The sequence below is a fragment of the Ambystoma mexicanum genome, chromosome 5q (genome assembly GCF_040938575.1).
Source record: "Ambystoma mexicanum isolate Mex_15411 chromosome 5q, UKY_AmexF1_1, whole genome shotgun sequence".
NCBI classification, from domain to species: domain Eukaryota; kingdom Metazoa; phylum Chordata; class Amphibia; order Caudata; family Ambystomatidae; genus Ambystoma; species Ambystoma mexicanum.
Genome location: NC_090933.1, coordinates 968,337,888 through 968,361,662, shown reverse-complemented (window position 1 = coordinate 968,361,662; position 23,775 = coordinate 968,337,888). Strand labels below are relative to the sequence as shown.

Sequence of the window (23,775 nt, the reverse complement as noted above, 5' to 3'; positions counted from 1 at the left end):
GTAAAAAAGGAAATTGTAAAAGGAAACAAAATCGGGCTCACAGTAAATACATTCTCAAGACCGGTTTCCCAATAAATGGGGAAAAATTAACACCTGGTCAAACCTTCATGGACGCTTACGTAGCTAATGTCAACTGTAAAGATGTCTATCATCATATCAATGTGATCACTATGTTCTCTATACAGAGTGCTCAGTTGGCCCCTCAGGTCTATACATCTATGAAAGAAAAGAAGTCAATAAAACCGAAAAAAATAATTCCAAGCCCATCTAAAAATATAACTGAACATTACTCTCTTACCCATGAAAGTATGGTGCAAAGCCTGTAGAATAACACAGAAAGACAACACCTGGGAAACAATTTAGAGTTAATTGTCAAAATAACTATCCTTCTGAAACTTTATTTTCAATATAAATATTGGAACATCACATTAATTAACTTCAAGAAACCAAATAACTCTGTACATAATTACAGAGTAATATATAAACCACCCCTCTCCCCAGTCACACGGTCCACATCATATAATATACAATTGTCTATTTCAATATAATTAAAGATATTTTCCCCAAATCTTCTTGAATAGCACATTCTTGCCTTGTTTCCTGTATAAAAGGTTACCATATCAGCCAGGTTATGCATTTCATTTATTCAAACATCCTTTTCTAAGGTAATAGCAGATTTCCAATTTTTTAGGATGATTTTATTTCCAACCATGGCACCCCTAAACAACCATTTCTTTTGGCATTGAGTTAAGTTCTTCCAAGATTTCATCATCCCCCAACACCAATGTTTTAAAATCAAACCCAAGCTTTTCATTCAAAACCTTCTCGAAGATTGCACCTATTTCTATCCAAAAACCATGCACCTTTCTGCAATCCCACAACATATGTTCCAGTGTACCGGTTTCATGAACACAAGCTCAACATTTTGTATTATCCTTCAGACCTCTCTTCCATAACATGTCGGGGGTCCAATAAATCCGGCTTAGGATCTTAATTTGTCTCGTTCTCTCAGTCAAACCCTAGGAACATAGTTTAACATTTGCACACAATCTCATCCACAACTCAACCATAATGTCAGAGCCTGTTACACCTAATATGGTTGTCAGTTCTATATCCCGACTCTCGTACGCGGAGTGAGCTGTTCCGGGCGTTTGCGGAACGAGCTGTAACGCTCTAGCGTTTTTACCGGATCTCAACCGAAGGTTGGCCACGCCCCCAGACTTCCATACAGTATATCCGGACACTCAACCTGTGGCAAGGCGCGTTGCTTCTCTCCTTCTGAGTATTTGTACGCTCTGTAAATTTGTGTAGATTTCAATCTGCTCCTACTGCTTACTTTCCTCACTTCTTTACGCTGTTATCTCTAATAGCTGTGACATTCTTTATTTTCTTCTTAGTGAAACCCACTGGGCTTCCAGCCAATGGTCTTGCCACCCTTACGGCTTCTGCTAGCCTCTTCAGCGACTTTATCAGGTGCGTTACTACATACTACGTACTTATTCTTACGGCCCTTACTTTTGTCAATCATTCTCTGGAGATTCTTTATTATTGTTCTAATCCTATTTTCCCCGTAGCACTTCTGATTCTAGCCACTGCACCAGAAGAAGTAGGAGATCCTACCCGGAAGTACAGGAAAGGGATTTCCCTTCGGTTTATTGGCTCAGGCGGTAAGGAAAGCATTTTGTGTTTCAAGACAAAGACACTTGCACAAGACTAGAAGATTAATAACCTTATCCTTCTTTAGCTCATTTAGATTAGGAGTGAGCCTCTTCCCGCCTTTTTTCTTACATTTAGGATTGACCGAATAACACCCAGGTAATCCTTGTTTCCACTCTATTCTCATTCCTTATTCTTTCTACTCTCAAGTATTTACTAGCCTGTTACCTTTTGTATTATTACACCCAGTTTCCTGTTCCATTGACGATCACCAACTACCCTTGGCTGAGGAACATCACCCTAACTGTCCTCAGGATTCTACGGACCCTAGCAGCCCAACACAGGGTTTTTCCTCCCTTTGGGGGTTTTCCCTGGGGGCTCCTTTGCATCCTGGCTCTTGGAGCGGGAGGTGAAGGGATCCCTAGGAGGAACCTCATAGCATTCAATAGAACAATTTCAAGTTCCAGGGAATAATCAAGTCTCAAGGTGGGTAATATCTTGTATGTTGACGCTTGAGTTTGATGAATAGTACAAGATTTGAAATTAGACATTACAGAAAGCAACGCCCGATTGGCCCAAAACTAAGGGTCAACATACAAGTATATTATTGATCATGGATCAGCAGATCCAACAGTTGATAACTGCAGTACAGTCTTTGACTGCAGAGGTTCAGAACCTCAAGCAGGAAAATGCCAATCTATGGCAGACGCAACAGAATCAACAACAGGCAGCTCAATATGCAGCTCAACAGGCAGCTGTAAATAGAGTTCCTCACTGTTCTGAAGTCCCTCCGGGGCCCTTGCCCGGGGGTCAGTTTGATGGAAATCCGCACAGGATTAAGGAGTTTCTTGATGCCTGTTCTATTAAGTTTTCCTTTAAGAATGCTTTTTTCCATACTGACCGAGATCGAGTTGGATATATGATTTCCCAAATGGTGGGCAAGGCTCTAGCCTGGGCCACTCCTCTGGTCACGACAAATAACATCATTCTTGACTCCTATCCCGCTTTCTGTAACAGTATTAAGACCATTTTTGGAAGACAAGAGATAAGAATTGCGTCTCAGGAACATCTGCTAGATTTGAGACAGGGAGGTCAGGATTTATTGACATATATCACTAGATTCAAACAAATTGCTAATGAATCTACTTGGTCAGATGACGCCCAAGTAACTTTGTTTCGGAGGGGTCTTTCAGAGGAGTTGAAGGACTAGATTTCTAGAGTACCTCGTCCAACCTCCCTTACTGAGTTTATTACACTGGTTATGCAGATCGACTACAGATTGAAGGAAAGAAGTAGGGAAAGGCGTAAAGGAAGATTCACTCATACTTTTTCTGCTCCTGTCGCTACCAATAAGGGAACAAGTTCTGAAGAACCTATGCAGCTAGGTGCAACAGGGAGAGGACCCCTTCCTCCAGAAGAAAGGGCTTGCAGAAGGTCACAGGGGCTATGCATGTATTGCGGTTCTAATACGCACATGGTACAAGAGTGTACTGGGGGGATCCTCCACGAAAGTCGGGAAACACCAACGCCCTGCCGTAGGAGGAACCGCGGTCCGGGATCCTGTTTCTAATCCAGGTTCCTCTACCCTTTTGCAGACTTTTCAAGGCAGTACTCCACCGGCCACGAATATGCTAGTGTTACGTGTGACTTTGAAATTTGGTAATCATGTTCTACCTGAAGTATCTGCTTTACTGGACTGTGGCGCAGCTGGAATTTTTATTGACGATGGCTGGGCTATGCAACATCATATACCCAGGACTACCAAGGCAGAGGCTGTTCCAGTAGAGAGTGTTGATGGGAGCCCTCTAATCTCCGGCCCTATTATCAGTCAAACTGGCCCGATATCAATGATTATTGCAACTCATCAGGAGTCCATTACTTTGGACATCATACGCGCAGCTCATTATCCCATTATATTGGGATTACCATGGTTTCGGAAGCATAATCCTTTTATAAACTGGACGGCTGGGTCATTCTTTTTGGGGTCAGAATTCTGTTTAACCCATTGTATCGGTCACACGGAGGAGGGGTCTTTAGAAGCCTATCTTCAAGCTGAAGCCCCCAGACAGAGTATCTGCAGACCAGTAACCTCGCTTAATTTTGTAGCAGGTCGCCCTATGGAATATCAACAATTTTCAGAGGTTTTCTCCCCGGCGGAATATACTCAACTACCACCTCACCAGAGAGAGGATTGCGTCATTGAGCTTATCCCGGAACAACCACTACCGTTTGGCAGGACGTACATTTTGTCCACTTCGGAGAAGGAGGTTTTGAGAGACTATTTAGACACTAATCTAAAGAACGGATTAATAACGTAATCCACCTCACCGGCAGCAGCGTCTCTTTTCTTTGTTCTCAAGAAGAATTCTATGGAGCTTAGGCCATGTATAGGTTTCAGAGGTTTAAATAATATCACCATTCCAGATAGGTATCCCATGCCTTTGATCCCGGATATCTTGGAAGCCGTCAAAGGAGCAAGCATTTACACTAAATTGGATCTTAAGGGCGCATATCATCTCATCAGAATAACAAAGGGTGACAAGTGGAAGACTGCTTTCCGGACACCTTTTGGACATTTTCCATATCAAGTCATGCCATTTGGATTATCCAATGCTCCAGCGATCTTCCAGCGATTTATGGACCATTTATTCTCAGACCTGCTGCTTCATTAAGTCATAGTTTACCTTGATGACATCTTGGTATTTTCTAAGAATATTTCGGAACACAAGATTCATATTAAGAAGTCTTACAAAGACTACTGAATAATCATCTATATTGCAATTTTGAAAAGTGTTCTTTTCACCAACCTAAGGTAACATACTTGGGTTACATTCTGTCTGCTCAAGGCATTGCTATGGACCCTGAAAAGGTTACTGCTGTTCAAGATTGGCCGATTCCCAACTCATGCAAGGACATTCAAAGATTTGTGGGATTTTCTAATTTTTACCGTCGGTTCATACCTAACTTCTCTGCTCTTACTCAGCCCCTTACCAACCTTCTGAAGAAAGGTGTTCCTTATCTCTGGACCGAATTGACACAAAAAGCCTTTGACACTTTAAAAAGAAGATTCTCCACAGCACCTATTTTAAAAACTCCGGATCAATCCCAGGGTTTTATCATCGAAACAGATGCATCTCAGTATGCTTTAGGAGCGCTGCTTTTACGAAAGGATGAACAAGATATAGAACGACCCATTGCTTATCTTTCCAAAACTCTTTCACCGGCAGAACTGAATTACACTGTTCTTGAAAAAGAATTGCTGGCGATTAAAAGATCTTTTGAGGAATGGAGGCATTTACTATTGGAGCCCAACATCCTATGGAAGTGAGAACAGACCACCAGAACTTACGGATTCTGCAATATGCTCAAACCTGTAACAGCCGCCAGGCTAGATGGGCTCATTTCTTTTCCCCTTTCAGAATTATATTTACCTTTATTCCTGGGAGGAATATTTACAGGCTGATGCCCTGTCCCGTAAGGATGGGTTTTTTAATCGGTCGACTAGACCTGAACGTGTCTTTCCTCGTCTAGCTATGAGTTTGGTCGAATACCATAATTTCGTACAACGTCTGTAACAACACTCTGGCCCTTCCACCCTCAAGTCACTCACAAAAAATGAACAAGGCACCCTTTCTAAAAAGGAAGGATGTTATTTCAGGGATGATCAAGCTTATGTACCGACAAAATCATTACAAAAGGAAGTGCTGGGTATGTGCCATGATTCTAAGACGGCGGGCCATCGTGGTTATGGTACCACTTATGAATTAATTTCCCGATACTTTTGGTGGCCATCTCTCAAGAAGGGCATTCGTAGCTATGTGGAATCTTGCCCCTATTGTTTACAGTCCAAAAGTCCTAGACATTCTCCCTTTGGAACATTGGTAAAGATGCCGTTACCTGTGCGACCATGGCAAATAATTTCTACTGATTTCATAGTCGAACTACCACCTTCAGGAGGATGTTCCACCATTATGGTAGTGATTGACTTGTTCACTAAACTGGCTCATTTTCTACCTCTGGCAGCATTACCATCGGCAGCTTTGATGGCACGTACTTTTATTTCTCGAGTATTCTCCCTACATGGTTTACCTGAAACCATAATCTTGGATCGAGGATCCCAGTATACTTCCAGATACTGGAAACATATCTGCCAAAGATTGGGGATTACTCGAGCTTTAAGTTCAGGTTATCACCCGCAAACCAATGGCCAAACGGAAAGACTGAACCAGACTCTGGAAGGGTACCTAAGGAATTACATTTCTGCTGCTCAAGACAATTGGAAGGATTTGTTACCAATTGCTGAGTATGCCTACAACAATTCTTACCACTCTGCTATCAAGACATCTCCATTCTATTGTACCTATGTGTTTCATCCAGCGTCATTTCCAGTGAAGAGAACAGAAGATAATAAGATTCTAGACGTTGACTCTTTATTTCAGATTCACCATGGCCAAGAGATTGCTAAGGAAGCTCTAAAGAACACCCAGGACAGAGTGAAGCGGTGTGCAGACCGACATCAAACCCCTGCGCCAGGATTGAAACCAGGGGATTGGGTTTGGCTTTCTTCTAGGTTTCTTCCCCGACATCTGAGACCCTCTAAACTTTCACCTAAGTTTATGGGTCCTTTTCGGGTGGTGACTCCCATGGGAACTGCGGCATTCAAACTGAAACTTCCTAAAACATGGGCACGCATACATCCAGTTTTTCATGATTCTCAATTGAAACCAGACCGACGGAGTGCATTCCACCCCCATATCTCCGCTCGGCCTGCTCCAGTTATCACACCTACAGGACCGGAGTATGAAGTCTCAGACATTTGCGACTCCTGCCTTCACCATGGGAGACTCCAATATTTAGTTGACTGGAAAGGTTACACCGCCTCTGATCGAACCTCGGAACCGAAATCTGCGGTTCATGCACCACAATTGATAAAACATTTTCATCAGAGACACCCTGGAAAACCAGGGGAGATTAAACCTAAGAGGGGGCATACTGTTACACCTAATATGGTTGTCGGTTCTATATACCGACTCTCGAACGCGGCGCAAGCTGTTCCGGGTGTTTGCGGAACGAGCTGTAACGCTCTAGTGTTTTTACCGGATCTCAACCGAAGGTTGGCCATGCCCCCAGACTTGCACACAGTATATCCGGACACTCAACCTGTGGCAAGGCTCGTTGCTTCTCTCCTTCTGAGTAGCTGTACGCTCCGTAAATTTGTGTAGATTTCAATCTGCTCCTACTACTTACTTTCCTCACTTCTTTAAGCTGTTATCTAACAGCTGTGACGTTCTTTATTTTCTTCTTAGTGAAACCTACCGGGCTTCCAACCAATGGTCTTTCCACCCTTACGGGTTCTGCTAGCCTCTTCAGCGACTATCAGGTGCGTTACTACGAACTACGTACTTATTCTTACGGCCCTTTACTTTTGTCAATCATTCTCTGGAGATTCTTTATTATTATTCTAATCCTATTTTCCCCATAGCACTTCTGATTCTAGCCACTGCACCAGAAGAAGTAGGAGATACTACCCGGAAGTACAGGAAAGGGATTTCCCTTCGGTTTATTGGCTCAGGCCGTAAGGAAAGCATTTTGTGTTTCAAGACAAAGCCACTTGCACAAGACTTGAAGATTAATAACCTTATCCTTCGTTAGCTCATTTAGATTAGGAGTGAGCCTTCCCGCCTTTTTTGTTACATTTAGGATTGACCGAATAACACCCAGGTAATCCTTGTTTCCACTCTATTCTCATTCCTTATTCTTTCTACTCTCAAGTATTTACTAGCCTGTTACCTTTTGTATTATTACACCCAGTTTCCTGTTCCATTGACGATCACCAACTACCCTTGGCTGAGGAACATCACCTTAACTGTCCTCAGGATTCTACGGACCCTAGCAGCCCAACACAGGGTTTTTTCCCCCCGTTGGGGGTTTTCCCTGGGGGCTCCTTTGCATCCTGGCTCTTGGAGCGGGAGGTGAAGGGATCCCTAGGAGGAACCTCATAGCCTTCAATAGAACAATTTCAAGTTCCAGGGAATAATCAAGTCTCGAGGTGGGTAATATCTTGTATGTTGACACTTGAGTTTGATGAATAGTACAAGATTTGAAATTAGACATTACAGAGCCAATCCTCCGACTCCACTCCTCCCTCAACAAATCATTGCCTTTATATTCGTTCACAATCAATTTGTATACTCGACTAGCTAGGCCACCTTCCCCAACCAATGTCTCTCTTGTGAGTATATCCAGGTTCATTCTAGCTTTCAGGTCGATCACATTAATAGCATTCTTTAACTTTCTGTAGTCTAAGACCCTGACATTTTCAATACAAAACTGTTGTTGTATTTCTCTAGCATTCATCCATTTCCCCTCTTTAAAGAGATCATCAATCCAACTAACACCTCCCAAAAACCATTCTGGCCAGAATAAAGTTTTGTTTTCTAATTTAATGGAAGGATTCATCCATATTGATGCACCAGGATCTATATACGAATTTACACTCAGTAATCCAGCCAATTTTAAGACATGAGTGTCTTAAACAGACAGTCAACAGATCTTTCACACATCTCGATCTTGATTCTGTGGTCAAAATCACCCTTGGCGACAGAGGACCATTATAACTTGTCTCTGCCATAACCCACTCATCAGGCAACGGTGCTAGGAATTTAACTATAAAATTACAAATAAAGGCAAGATGATAAGCCCTAAAGTTTGGCACTCCCAGTCCACCTTTCTCCAATGCAACTGCAGTTTCCACAATTTTAATCTAGGTGGCTTCCCAACCCATAGGAAACCTTGGATAAGCCTGTCCAACTCATTCCAGTATTTAGCATCAAAGTTTAGTGGAATCATACTCAAAATATAGTTGATCTTAGGGGTTGATACCATTTTTAAAGCATTTACCTTTCCCTCTAGTGACAGATTCAGCAAACCACAACGCTCCAAATCATTTTGAAAGGTTATACAAATCGTATTCATGTTTATCTTCACTAAATCATTGACCATCGGAGTAATCCAGATTCCAAGATACAACAGCTTATCTGGACACCACCGAAATCCTAGATTGGTTATAAACCATTTATTACAGCATGGTACCAGGGGTAACACCTCTGACTTTGTTCAATTTATTTTACATCCAGAGGACACGTGAAATAATGTCAAGATATCCACGAGGGCTGATAAAGATTGTTCAAGGTCCATTATGACTAAAAGTAAGTCATCTGAAAATAGCCACAGTTTTTGTTGCATCCCCCAGCATGAAATTCCTTGTATATTTGGGTCATCTGTAATCACAGCAGCCAGAGGTTTGATTGCAATAACAAACAACAGTGGAGATAGAGGGCACCCTTGTCTTGTCCCTCTTTCTAGCTTGAATGGATCCGAACGTAAGCCGTTGGTGTTGACATCATCGGTTCTGAATAAAGTAATTTAACCCATGACCTGAATTTCTCCCCAAATCCCATTTTTTCAAGTACTGAAAAAAGGAAATCCCAATCCACTCGATTAAATGTTTTTTCTGCATCTAGCGAAAAAACAGCAGTACCAACTAAAGGATCAGTCGCCTTAGAAATCGTGTGGAACAGCCTCCTAATATTGCTTGATGTTTTCCTTCCTTTCACAAAACCCGACTGGTTCTCATGAATCAAAGTTGGGAGAAGACTTTCCAGTCTAATTGCCAAAACCTTTGCCAGGATTTTATTGTCAGTGTTAATAAGACTGATCAGCCTATAGCTCGAAGGAAGCGTATCATCTTTCCTTTTCTTAGGTAAGACAGATACCATTGCATGTCTTGTAGTTGTCGGCAATAGACCATTCGCCAAAGAGGCCATGTACATGTCCTTCAGTAATTCAAGGGCCGAGTTTGGGAACAACTACTAGAATTCCATTGGAAAGCCATCAGAACCAGGTGACTTCCTTACATTTAATCAGTTAATTGCCCTTTTTATCTCATCCAATGTTATCGCCTCCTCAAGTAATTTTGAGTCACAATCTGCACGTTTAGAAATCTTCGCTTTCTCAATAAAATCCCTTCCCCCGATAGCTGTGCTAGACTCATTCCGGTATAAATTAACATAATAATCTTGAAGGATTTTGTTGATTTCTTCTGATGAAAGGTGATCCGTCCATCTCCGTCTTGAATAGATGTGATCGATCGCTCCGACTCCCTTTTCTTGAGCCTGTAGGCCAGCCATCGGTCACATTTCTCCCCTTTCATTTTTGGTAATGATATTTCCGTTCCGCCCATTTTTTCGATTATATTTCTTAATTCTCTCTTCAGTTTCAACAACTCCGTAGTATTATCTGAGTCCCTTGGGTCTGCCATGGCCTCCCAGGGGACATACTTTTGAAAGAAAACAGCAGCTGCCTTGCCCCGTACCACATGTGCATGAACCCCTTTTGGAGGTTGAAAATCTTGAACAGCCTAAGACTCCATAATACAGTCAGAGATCCATCTGGAGATCGCCGCTATGGAGGCCCGTGTTCCCTGCGGATTACCGAAGGTCACCAAGAGTTGAGAAGAACTCCTGAATTCAGATGTTCTGTCCAGATAGAACATAAAAGCTCTTCTAACGTCCAGGCAATGCAAAACCCTCTCAGCCTCTGAGGCTGGGTTTGGAAAGAAGACAGCCAAGGAGATTGACTGATTCAGATAAAAATCAGAGACCACGTTTGGAAGGGAAGAAGGATTCATCCTCAGGACAACCTTACCCTTATGAAAAACCAGAAAAGGGATGCTCCACCGACAAGGCCTGGAGCTCACTCACACGTCTTGCCGAAGTCACAGCGACCAAGAAGGACACTTTCCACTAAAGGTGCGGTCTACAGTAGCCATTGGTTCAAAGGGTTTATGGCACAAGGCCGTAAGAACCACGTTCAGATCCCACGACGGATGCGGTTTGCAAACAGGAGGGTAAAGACGCATGAGACCCGCAAAGTGCCTTTTAACCGCTGGGTTTGACAGCGAAAAAGAGCACTGATCCGTGGACAGGTATGCGGCAACAGCCGAAAGAGAAGTCCTGCATGACAAGACGTGGATGCCCGACTCTGCTAGATGAGAGACAAAGGACAGCACCATGTTGATCGTAGCGCCCCTGGGGTCCAGCTGTCTGGCTAAGCACCAATGGCAGAACCAAAGACATTTGCTCCTCTATTGAGATCTTGTCGAGGGCTTCCTGGCAGATCTCGTAGAGGGCTTCCTTAACAGAGCAGGGTTGGTCCTCGCTGTCCTGATCCCCCTGTGCGTCGTCTGACAAATCCGGATCAAGCTGCCCAACATATGGCACTGCTGAAGATTTGTCCACTGGAGACAATGGAGGCAAGGGAGGGAGGGCCGGCGGAGGCCCGGCCAGTAGAGGCGGCGCTGGAAGAATCCCCAGTGCTACAAGTGGGACCGCTGCGCAGGAAGGCATAGCTCCCTAAACAAGCCTCGAAAATACTTCTTCATGGGGTCGGAGCGGATTAGCTTTTGAAATTTGCCGAAAAAGCATCCTCCGCTGACGATTGAGGCACGACTGGAGGAGGCCTCTCATGAGCGAAGTAACTCCATGGACGTAAAGGAGAGAGTTGCCAAGAGGGCCCTTCTCCTCTGTTATCAACATAGATCAAGGGCGCAGCTGCCGCAGGGAGCGAGATGTTGTGCGCTAGGGCCATCCGAGCGCTCCAGTCAAATACTGGTCGAAAGGGATGCGCTCAAGGAAAACGATGTTCACCTGAAATGCCACTCCCCACACCCAGAACCGATGGCATAGATGTAAAGGAGGTATCCAAAATGGCCGCTGTAGTCTTGGCGGGAGCAGCTGCCATTTTGTCAGCACCTGAGGAGAACTGCGACACGTGTGGAAGTGAGACAGGGGTCTCCACAGATGGGGCAGGGAACTTCATCTTAGCCTTGACACAAGGAACCTCAGCCAAGCCGGTACTGCGTGGCCTAGAATGTTTTTGAGACATGCTATTAGCCAGAATAGCCTGTAACGGAAGGACCTCGGCAACGCCGGCAACAGAGGAATTCCAGTCAGAGACCTCACTCCGTGCCCCCTCAACAAAACTGACGTTACCACCCGAGTGGTCACCTTAGCCTCCAAACGAGGGACCTCGGAACCGAGCCTGGTAAAAGCCCCTTCACGAAAGGCCTCGAACTTTAGTTCGGTACAGAAACACTCAACGGAGGCCTCAGGCCGTACCCCAGTGTCTTTACGGGAAGCTCCAGTCAAGAGACCTCGAAGCAAGCTCCGGTAGAACTGGGCCCACAAACAGCCCCCATACGAGGGGCCTCGGATTGTAATCCGGTGTCAATAGGCCCCTTACGGGGGCCCTCAGAGAAAACTATGGTACACTTTTTAGGCCTAGAATGCACCTCAGGGCAAACCCGGGTAACAGAGCTTTTGATGCTCCTCCCGGACCGGGAAGACCCCCGGCCGGGGTCCCCTAAAAAGTAAAGAACTCACCGGGCGGTTCTTCTTCTCGTCGATGAAAGTTTGAAAGTGCATAGGGCAAGTGCGCTGAAACACCTCCTCCCACCGCTCTAAACGACGTTGAAGCGCCCGGACCGAAAGGGAATCGCAGTTCCGTCGCTCTACTGGCCTCCTCGTTTCCTAGCAGGATGCGGCCGTACCCAGGTTCACGGTTCTGTGTTGGGCTGCAGTCCTCTTCGGTCTCCGCCCGTACCTCCTGCGGTCCCTGGAGGTCGATCCGCCTCTTCTGCAGGTCCGTCGGGCTTGTCGTCCCGGCAGGTTTCTTCTTCCAGCCCGCTCCGGGCGTTTGCAGCACCGGCTCTCCCTCCACGCCTCGTCAGCAGGGGTCCCGCTGGGCGGTGTCCGTTCCTCGCGGCCGCTCGAGCTGACGCCTTCTTCCGCCTCTGGGCTTCGCGCTCGCCGAAACCGTCTCTGGTTCGGCCCGTGTGGCAGGGTGCAGGATCACAGGATGTGTCCTACGGTGGTCGTTGGTGCTTCTCAGGGAGCCCTTGTTGGGCGAGTTTGAGGGTAGCCGCCCACTCTCCCTTCCCCCCACGGGCTGCCTGCTCCGCGTCGCTGCGGTCTACAGCGGAGCCTCGGCCGCCGCCATCTTGCGGGTTGGGGGCTCCACTTTGCTTTCTCCAACCGCCTGTTCTGGTAGTCCGATTTTTCATGAAAACAGCACCGAGTGTTAGAAATCGGTTCCTTTCTGTGGTGCTATTAATTTCATGACCGTTCGTCGAGTATTTGTCGAACCATTCGGTCCGTATCAGGATCCCAGGCAGGAGTGCTGGCAAGTGTCGTCCATACGCCTTGCGCGCCGGCCACGCCCCCTTGTCTTTCATGGGTGAGTGTGGTCCAGTTACTTCACTGACGCCGGCCCGTTTGATATTGTTCAGGTAGGTCTTATTGCTGTTCTTTAGTTTTGTTGCTATCCTGCATGCCTTTCTTTGTTTAAAATGTCTCTTTTTTCTCCCTTAGGTATGGGGAGCTTCAGCGCGGCGAACTGGCTTGGTTGAGCCCCGCTGATAAATGATGGCGCATTAAGAGCGCTATGATGCGTTAGTAAGCGCTATCCGCAGCGCTGCAAAGTCTTGCCTTTGCTAACCTGTGTTTTCCTTCCTTGTAGGTCGCTGTGTTCTTCAGCACGAGTGGAATGTCCGGAGTGGTGCCAGCCGAGAGGCGACCAGCCAGGTAAGCCTTTTGAGCAGTTCGTAATTTGTAAATGTCTCTACAGCTTTCTTTAATGTTGCCTCGATCTTCCTCTTTCAGGTCGTTCTGTCCGGGAGGCGTGCAGATTCGAGGAAGCTGTTCTCAGTAGCTGCGAGTGTTTAAAGATGAAGACTGCAGGTAAGATGCTGCTGCTAATGATGTTCCTTTTGTCTCCTTGCAGGTTCTGCTTCTCCGAGGTTCGAAGGAATAGCTGGACACGGTGAGCATCAAGTTGCAAGCTGCAAAGTAACACGAAGCATGTTCTGCAGTCAGGGTGTGGTTTATGTAGCCCAGGTAAAGTAGTACCAGGGAAAGTGGTTCCAGGCCTGCCACACCCAAAACACTAGACCGCATAGCAGCTTGGTTCTTAGGAACCAAGCTATGTGGATGCCTCCATGTTGGCTGACAATACAATAAAGTAGTTCCCAAGCACATTGTTCATGGTGTATGAGCCTGGCGCCATGGGCGCCAGGACTGGCTCCATGAAGGCTTTTGAAGAGGATGCCAGGCTCTAGAGGCCCGAGTCCTGACTCCACCTGGCCAATGGGTTTGCCAGAGGGGGTTTGGGCGAGGGTTGTGACAGCACTCCCCCCTAAGGCCCCTCCCATGGGGTTCCTTCTGTCTGGCCCAGGTTTGGTTGGGAAGTTCCGATGGAATTTCCCGGTTAGACGTGGTCCGTGGATATTCTCACTGGGCTCCCAGGATCTATCTTGTGGTCCAAATCCTTTCCAATCGACGAGATAATATAGCTTGGTCCTAGAGTATTTTAGAATCCAAGATATATTTGACTTCAAATTCTGGTTCTCCGTCAACAAGTATGGGCTTAGGTGGTGTCCCAATCCGTGTGCCGGGTTGCATTGGTTTCAGGAGGGACACATGGAATACCGGGTGGATATGTAGATTAGGTGGTAAATCCAGTTTTTGGGCTGCTGGGTTGATAATTGCCTTAATGGTATAGGGTCCTAGGAATCTGGGATGAAAGGTCCGGGTTCCCTTGATAGGTACGAATTTAGTGTCTAACCAAACTGTGTCTCCTACTTGATAATCAGGGGCCTTTTTCCGGTGTTGGTCGGCGAATCTCTTTTGTTTTTCTTTGGCATGAATAGGGTGTTCCTTTGCCCTTTTGAAAGCCTGAGTAATGGTTGTGTGTAGAGTCTTTACCGCTGGCATTTCCAAGCTGGCTGGAAGGTCTAGTTCAGTGGTACGTGGATGTCTGCCATATAGGGTATAGAATGGCATTTGTCCCGTGCTTGAATGCAAATAATTGTTATATGCATATTCAGCTATCCATAGTAGGTCTTTCCAATTCCTTTGTACATGGTGCAGCATGCACCGTAAATATTGCTCGAGTGTCTGATTGGTTCTCTCGGTTTGGCCGTCCGTTTCGGGATGGTGACTGGTAGATAGCCGAACGTCGATCTGCGCCATTGCACAGCATTTTTTCCAGAAGTATGAAACACACTGGCTGCCTCGATCAGAGACCAGAACCGAAGGGAAGCCATGTAGCTTAACCACGCCCTCCAGGAACACTTTTGCTAAAGTAGCTGCGTCTCAGAGGTTTTTGAGAGGAATAAAATGGGCCATCTTCGAGAATAAGTCCACAACTACAAGGATGGTGTTGAACCATTGGCTTGGAGGTAGATCACTGATGAAGTCAAGGGAAAGAGTGTGCCATGGAACTGGAGGAATGACCAACGGTTGTAGGTGACCAGATGTTTTTTGTTTCCGTGATTTATTTTGTGCGCAGACACCGCAGGACTGAATATACTGAATGATGTCCTTACGCCAGGTAGGCCACCAAAAGTTCTCTTTCACCTTAGCTAGGGTTTTGGCGATCCCAGGATGCCCTTCGATCAGTGAATCGTGATAGTTTGAAATAATATGCTGTTTTAATTCCTTCTTGGGTACATATAGGCGATCCCTAAAAAAGGGTAGGTGGTCCTTGATGGTATATTGTTCTCCTTGAGTTTGCGATGCAAGGTAGGCATCAGGATTCATGGTCTGTTGAATTTCTTTTCGTAGTTCTGCTTGTGTTAAGGCTGTCGTGATACCCAAGAGTTTGTCTTCAGGTATAATGGGTACTGGGTCTGGAGTTGTATATACTATTTCATGTATGCCCATGCGAGATAAGGCATCCGCCTTTCCGTTTCTGACTCCTGGTCGAAATGTGATTACATAATCGTATTCGGCGAAGAAAAGGGCCCACCGTAATTGGTGCGAGGACTGGGCCTTGGCTGTTTTGAGATATTGCAGGTTTCGGTGGTCTGTGATGACTGTAATGGTGTGTCTGGCCCCCAGAAAGTAGTGCCTCCAGGCTTTAAAGGCAGATTTGATAGCCAGGAGTTCCTTGTCCGTGATGGCATAATTAATCTCTGGAGGTGAGAACTTTTTCGACCAGAAGACCACAGGATGTAGCTGGCCGGTTTCCGGGTCTCTCTGTGAAAGGACAGCCCCCATTGCGAGACTGGATGCATCAGTTTCAACGACATAAGGGAGGTCTGGACGAGGATGTCGCAGGATTGGAGTGGAGGTAAACCTTTGTTTAAGTTCCTGAAAGGCTTCTTCTGTTTCTTCGATCCAAGCAAACTTTTTATTGTTTTTTCTTAATAGTACTGTGACTGGGTGCACAACCTGAGAGAAGTCTGGGATGAACCGGCGGTAGAAGTTCACAAAGCCGAGCATACTTTGTACCCCTTTCAGAGAGGTCGGTGAAGGCCCTTTCAGAATGGCATCTACCTTGTGCACGTCCATTCTGATGCCCCCTGGAGTAAGGATAAAACCAAGAGATTCTTCTTCGGTGACGTGAAAAAAGCATTTTTCAAGCTTTGCAAACAAGCATGACAGAGCTTGATGAGGACTGAACAAACCTGACATGATCCTGTTCCGGGGCTGAGTATACTAAGATGTTGTCTATGTACACTAAGGCGCACACATCAATTAACTCCCTTAAGACGTCATTCATGAAATATTGGAATGCCGCAGGAGCGTTGCATAACCCGAAGGGCATGACTTGATTTCAAACAAGCCGTACTTAGTACGGAAGGCGGTTTTCCATTCATCTCCTTTTCTGACTCGGACCAGGTAGTACGCTCCTCGAAGGTCCAATTTGGTATAAATCTGGGCATCTTTAACTTGGTCTAGCATCTCAGGGATAAGTGTCAAGGGGTAGCGGTTCTTCACAGAGATTTGGTTCAATGCGCGGTAGTCAATACAGGTTCTCAAGCCTCCTTCCTTTTTCGGTACGAAGAACAAAGGACTGGCTGCGGGGGACTTCGAAGGACGGATAAATCCGTTTGAAAGGTACTGGTCTAAATAGGATTTCAAATGAAGGTTTTCTGGTTCTGTGAGGGCGTAGATCCTGCCGCAAGGGATTTGTGCACCAGGAACAAGGTCGATCTGACAGTCATAGGGCCTGTGTGGTGGCAATGTATTAGCTTAGTCCTTTCGGAAAAAAATCCTGGAAATCATGGTATTCACTTGCCAAGTTATTAGTTGCTCCCAGGGTTGATACTGTCGCTCCTGGAGTCATGGGGATACAGACGTCGGGTTTCTCCTCTTGGTATTAGCAGGCAGGGGAGCAGTCACTGGGGAAGGTTAATTTTCATGCCCACCAGTCTATCAAAGGGTTGTGAGCAACCCACCATGGCATCCCTAGCATTAGCCTGAACTGAGGTGCCTTGATGAGATCGAATGAAGTAGACTCCCGATGTCTGTCCTGACACAGCAAGGTTACCCTGGCTGTGCACTGGGTTACTGGTCCGGAAGCGATTTCTGTCCCATCCACGGTGGTTACCTTGTCCATAGTTGGCTTAGAACACAAAGGAAGCCCCATCTCTGCTGCCAGTTCTTGATCAATACAATTTCCAACTGCTCCGCTATCGATGTATGCTTCAACGGCATGCATTCTTGACAACTGTTGGTGGTTAATTAAGATCACTGGTATTGCAAAGTGCGAGGTCAGCAACTCTTTCTTCTCACTCGACAACCTGACCTCTACGCTTGTCGAGCTTGGTAGTTTCCCGATTCCTTAGCTTCATCCTTCTCTGTGGCCAAGACTGTTCTTCTTGGGGGTTTTACTGGACAGTCCTTCAGGAAATGTCCTGGTTTCCCACAATACAAACAAAGCTGTTGTCTTCTTTTGTCCCGCTCTTGTTTTGTTAATGGAGGCCGTATCCCTCCAATCTGCATGGGTTTTACAGCATTTTCAGGTACACGGGTGCGTTTTCCCTTGGTTGAACATACACGGTCTGAGGGTCCGTCTTAGACCGGTCTGCCTTTCGGTCCTGCAACCAGTGGTCTAGCTGCACAACCAGATGTATGAATTCTGCACAGTCTCTGGGTGGATCAACCACCTGGGCTAAGACGTCCTTTAATTCGCCTCTTAAGCCTCGATGGAATAACGTGGTTCTTTTGTTTTCTGGCCACCTAGCTTCGGCAACCAGTCTGTTGAAGGTAGCAATGTACGTTAACAAGTCCTGATACCCCTGTCGGAGAGACAAGAGTTCATTGTCTACTGCTTGTTCCTGGGTACGGCGAGCAAAACGTTTTTCCATTTCTCTCTGGAACCCCCCCAAAGTCATCTAATAGAGGATCGTCATGGGTTACCAACGGCACCGAACAATCTGCTGCACTACCACTCAGGTATAAGACAAAAGCTACCCGAGCTTGGTCGTTTGGAAATGCTCCAGGCCTACAAAGAAAATGAAGGCGGCACTGATTGATGAATGCCGCATACTTCCGTGGGTCGCCTGAGAACCTTTCTGGTGGTGCCAGGGGCACTGTTCCAGATAACGTGATCGTTCCCGGAGTGGGTGGTATGGTGGGGTTTTGCATCGTTGGATTGCTTCCAGGTAGAGGCGTCTGTCCTGCCTGTGATTGCAAGTATTGCCTGCTAATCTCTTCAGTGCGTTCTTTGGTCACTATTAGGTCTCTCCGGAGGGCATTAGTCTCTTTTCGGGCAGAATGAACCTCAGCACAAAGCTCTCCTAGTAATTGGGCCAATTGGTCCATTTCTGATGTCTCCATGGCGCCCAGGTGGATTTGTTATGGTAGGCTTCGTGTTCTGTTACGCTCACCTGGTATCCACAAGGACGCCACCCAGCTGGGTTACTTTCTGGTATGCTTCTCAGCTTTGCCCTGATGTGGTCTGCGGGGAAGGTTCTGCCTGAAAATACAGGAGGACTGTGTTCAAGACTGACCAACTGGGGTAAGTATCCTCCCTCCACCCCTGTATGCTTTCAGTCCCTCTGGCGCCCTCTCCTCACCTTGTGGTAGAATTTGGCATGCTCTCCGTCCTGCCTTCTTTGCAGTGGTGCGTTGTCTTTCATGGGCGAGTGTGGTCCAGTTACTTCACTGACGCCAGCCCGTTTGATATTGTTCAGGTAGGTCTTATTGCTGTTCTTTAGTTTTATTGCTATCCTGCATGCCTTGCTTTGTTTAAAATGTCTCTTTTTTCTCCCTTAGGTATGCGGAGCTTCAGCGCGGCTTACTGGCTTGGTTGAGCCCCGCTGATAAATGATGGCGCATTAAGAGCGCTATGATGTGTTAGTAAGCGCTATCCGCAGCGCTGCAAAGTCTTGCCTTTGCTAACCTGTGTTTTCCTTCCTTGTAGGTCGCTGTGTTCTTCAGCACGAGTGGAATGTCCGGAGTGGTGCCAGCCGAGAGGCGACCAGCCAGGTAAGCCTTTTGAGCAGTTCGTAATTTGTAAATGTCTCTACAGCTTTCTTTAATGTTGCCTCTATCTTCCTCTTTCAGGTCGTTCTGTCCGGGAGGCGTGCAGATTCGAGGAAGCTGTTCTCAGTAGCTGCGAGTGTTTAAACATGAAGACTGCGGGTAAAATGCTGCTACTAATTATGTTCCTTTTGTCTCCTTGCAGGTTCTGCTTCTCCGAGGTTCGAGGGAATAGCTGGACACGGTGAGCATCACGTTGCAAGCTGCAAAGTAACACAAAGCATGTTCTGCAGTCAGGGTGTGGTTTATATACCCCAGGTAAAGTAGTACCAGGGAAAGTAGTTCCAGGCCTGCCACACCCAAAACACTAGACTGCATAGCTTGGTTCTTAGGAACCAAGCTATATGGATTCCTCCATGTTGGCTGACAATACAATAAAGTAGTTCCCAAGCACATTGTTGTTCATGGTGTATGAGCCTGGCGCCATAGGCGCCAGGACTGGCCCCATGAAGGCTTTTGAAGAGGATGCCAGGCTCTAGAGGCCCGAGTCCTGACGCCACCTGGCCAATGGGTTTGCCAGAGGGGGTTTTGGGCGAGGGTCGTGACACCTTCCTCCGAGGAGAGTCGCCTCTCGGCTCGTCAGATGAAGTTTTTTCGACGGGGTAGGTAAAGATTTTTGGATGTTTTTAACCTACCACCAATTTCTCCTTTTGCTCCTTCAATGTCTTTCCGTTCATTGATTGACACTTGGAGTACGCCGAGGTTTTATGCTCCACCCGAGACACCACAGACACACTCTGTGTGGGTCGGTTAACAACATTTTCGTATCGCATTCTCGACAGCTCTTGAACCCGGTCTTCGGGGTAGTCAGTGTCAATGAAGAAGACATATCGTGAGGAACAAAGGAAGCACGTTGTAGTTTTCTCGAAGAGATACCTACGCAGAAAAGCAGAACTGAAGGCAACGGGCGCTGCGCATGCTATATATGCCTTTGATGACATCATCCTCGAGACGGAGGCCCTTGAGGGACATCGAGTCGACTGCATCGACGCACAGTGCCATCTGCCGAAATAGATTCCGAAGCAGCTGAAGCTGGATATCAAATATCAAAGATAAGAAATATGTGGGAGCACACAATCAATTCGAAAAGGTCACATCTTTCTGCCAATTCATTGTCGCCCTTGCTATTTTCTCCTGCTCATCCAGATGAGAATTGCATTCCACCTCTAGGTGCTACTACAACCTCAGCCCTGAACTACGTACTGAACTTGTTGGTATGATTATACACAAATATTAATGCCAACTTGAATGAACAAAGGGGTATGATTGTTTTAACAAACTCAAAGATGTCCTTCTTGAAAGGCTATAGAACAGCCCTGCAGAAGTCAAAGAGACAACAAATCTTCAGAGATGTATTATAGCCAACAAACATCCACTCAGTCGGATGGACAAACAGCACCAAGATATCGATAGCCCAGTGCTACAAAACCAATAGTTCATTAAATAGGATTTCTGATGTTCATACTACCAATGCATCTGTTCTTATGATTTCCCTAACAACTTTCTACTCTGGAAGTACCCTCTATGGATGTCATCAACTAGTATATCTTTTATCAAAGAAAAGAAGAAAAATACTGTGGAGCATAAAAATAACAAGCAGTTGGGATCTAGCAATAACTGCAGCTCTGCGGGATCTAACTTTCCCGCCTGAGGAGACTGCGTGCCAGTTGCATCTATAAAAAATAATGAAACTGGGGATTCCAAGATGGCCGTGCATGGGTGAACAGCCATGTCCCCCGAGCTCCCGCACCGAAGCAGCCACTAGAAGCTCAAAAAAAGCAGAGCAGCCCTCCCCAGGAGCCTCTTCTAAGGGCATTCAGCACAAGGATTCGGCGAGACATTGACGGCCGCAGCACTGGCCCCCAAAGCATCCGGGTACCGGAACACGCTACATTCACGAGCCAACAAGGCTGCCGTGCCGCGTCTGCAGCGCCCCCGGTGTGGAGACCATCAATGGATATCAAGAGTCCTATGCTCTACAAAGCAAGCACCCCGGGAGGCTCAGCGAGGGTTGAATCCCCTCCACGCCAATTAGCACCTTACAGGAACAGGCCGGGGCGCGAGAGGGACCGCTGAACCCCGGCGGGCCACCAGTCCGGGAACAGGCCCTTCAAGGAAACCCACGCCGAATGATCAGCGGATCCGCCGCCCACAAACCACCTCACCAGCAACAAACTCTCCCGAAACATTAGAGGGGGGACGATCCAAACCTCTGCTCGGCGGACCTACAACGGATACAGGAGAGATGTGAGAGCGCCTCTCACCCGCCACCGCCCTCATCCGGCAAGAACAACTGGCGAGGACCTACGCAGGGTCCAGCCTGCCCGGGGGCCAAGCGACGTGGCTCTGTAGGCTGCGTCTCCACAGATCAGACCCAGCAGACGAGCAGCCTTGCACCACCGGGAGGTGGTGGGGGACCCCCCCGCGGGATCTACTAATCACCAGACTCTTCCCACCACCAGACCCTAAATCCTGCGAACCTCTACTGGACCGGCCCCCCCCCCCACAGGGCAGAGGGAGCCGGAATACTTACCGGGGACAGAGGCAGCTGTCTGCGTTCCCACGGCAACCCGGAATGAACAATCACTGAAAGCGGGGGAAAGACCGAGATTTAGAAGCTCCCAAGATATCAGCCAAGAACGGCAGGAGACCCGGAGGGCGGAACACCCGTCTCCCTGAGCGCGGGAAGCCAGTCCGAACCCTCCCAAGCACTGGCACCTCCATTGACCTGTGGGAGCAGCGAGCTGCGGCATGGCAATCCCATCCCCTTCACGGCACCCGTGCCCAAGATCAACAGGGAAGAACCCTCCTCCGGCAACAACCAACAGACACACCTGGCCGAGGTTCGCAGGGAGGAGACCATTTCTCCCAACCCATCAAGCAAGCGGGGGGGGGGCACCTACACCAGAGGTGAACCTCCAACAGTCGGTGCCCGCTCCGGGCACCACCTCCGGCAGCACTACCAGACAACTGGCAGACCCACCCGGCAAACCTAAGCAGAAGCCAGCCGGCGAGCACCAGGACCACTAAGTGAGGGGGGGATCCTGGGGGAAGACTGGGCTGGCCACACAGACCCAACATAGACGGGCCCTTCATCCTGTCCTCCTCTAAGGCTCTGACCCCCCCCCGCCGCGCAGAGGGCACCGTTGGGTCCCCAAATGACATCCTCACCCCCCCGGAGCCACAGGGCCTGGGGGCAAGAGCTGGGAAACCCCCTACGCAGAAATCACCCTAGCAGAGACTACCACCCGCACTCATCCCCAGCCACCCAGCAACGAACAGCCGGAAAGAGGAGAAACCCTGCCGCGGGGGCAAGCCCACCTCCAGGAGAGACCAGTGACCCACTCCTCACACAAAGGTTTACTGGGAGAAATAGTCGAGGAAATTACCAGCGCAGGCCAAAAACAAATGGACACTTTAAGAGAGGACCTGGCCGAAGGAATACAAGAAATAAGAAGGGACATCAACAAGATCGAGGAAAGAGCCATTCAAGAGTTAACAGAGGAAGTACGGAAGGCGGACACCCTTCTGGAGACCCTGGCAGTAGCCACCCATAACCTCGAACTAAGGGCCGAATACCTGGAAAACAGGTCCAGGCGTTCCGATATACGGGTCCAATGCCTGCCCGAGGCCACCCAAGACCAGATCTGACTCAAGCCATGATGTCCATCTTTGGAGACCTGCTGGATGCAGAACAGGGCGCGGACATCCGATTTGATAGAATACATAGGGTGGGCCCAAAACGTCTTGAACCAGGGGCAAGACCAAGAGACGTCTTGGTGGCATTCCACAGCTGCACCTTGAAAGAACACATTTCGGAAAAGGACAGAAAGACAAATCAAATCACCTACAACAGCGCTGAACTCTATACCAAGACCAATCCCAGACCACCCTAAACAGAAGGTGCATGGCCCCGATACTGACCCACCTGAGAGATCAACCAGTCTGATACAGGTGGCTCCACCTATTTGTGCTGAGCTTCACCTGGCAGGGAAAGCACCACAAACTAACAACGTGCGAGCAAGGGGCAGCCATACTGGGGATTGAAAAAGAAGCTCAAACAATGCGCCCCTCGCCATCCAATCAAGCTATTGCCTGGAGACTCTGGCAATGGAAGGCGGTTGAATCCTGAAGGGGGGAAGACTACCTTCCGCGGAACCCAGCCACCTAACGCAGACCCCACCACTCCGGCGCACGCAGAGAAAAAGGCCAAATGATTCAAGACCAACAACACAGTCTCCACAACTACAGCATCCCTGGGGAGGGCATACAGTGAGAGAAAGTATGTACATGAGTAACAAAGAGTGGACATGAATCCACACTCGCCGAGGGGGGGTGTGGGGGGATGGCACATTGGAATGGGAGTGAGAGATCCCGCGTGGGAACATGCTGGGCATCTACTAGGGTCTAGCTCATGTGACCACAAAGCGAGGGGGGCAGAGCGCCAGCTGGATGGAGGGGTGAGGGGGGGGGGAGCAGGAACATTGGGACCGTGCAGCTAGGAGGCAAGGGTTGCCCAACAGAAATGCGGGGGGCACCCGGGAGAGAACGCCTGGGAGGACCAGTCCCACCAGCCCAAACAAAATGAACCCAAGAGACCGAACATGGCTCAACCAGATCACTTAAGGGTACTATCGCTAAATATCAACGGGCTGAACTCCCCGCTCAAGAGAAAAAAAGTTGAAAGATACCTAAGAAGAGAGGCCCGCACATAGTCGCGTTGCAAGAG

The 23,775-nt window shown here is 47.7% G+C and overlaps 1 protein-coding gene across 6 annotated transcripts in view; it reads right to left on the bottom strand.

Moving 5' to 3' along the window:
* Nucleotides 1-23,775, bottom strand: part of OXR1 (oxidation resistance 1) — a 3,084,878-nt gene that overhangs the window by 256,557 nt on the left and 2,804,546 nt on the right. The gene's annotated exons all lie outside the window — the stretch shown is intronic.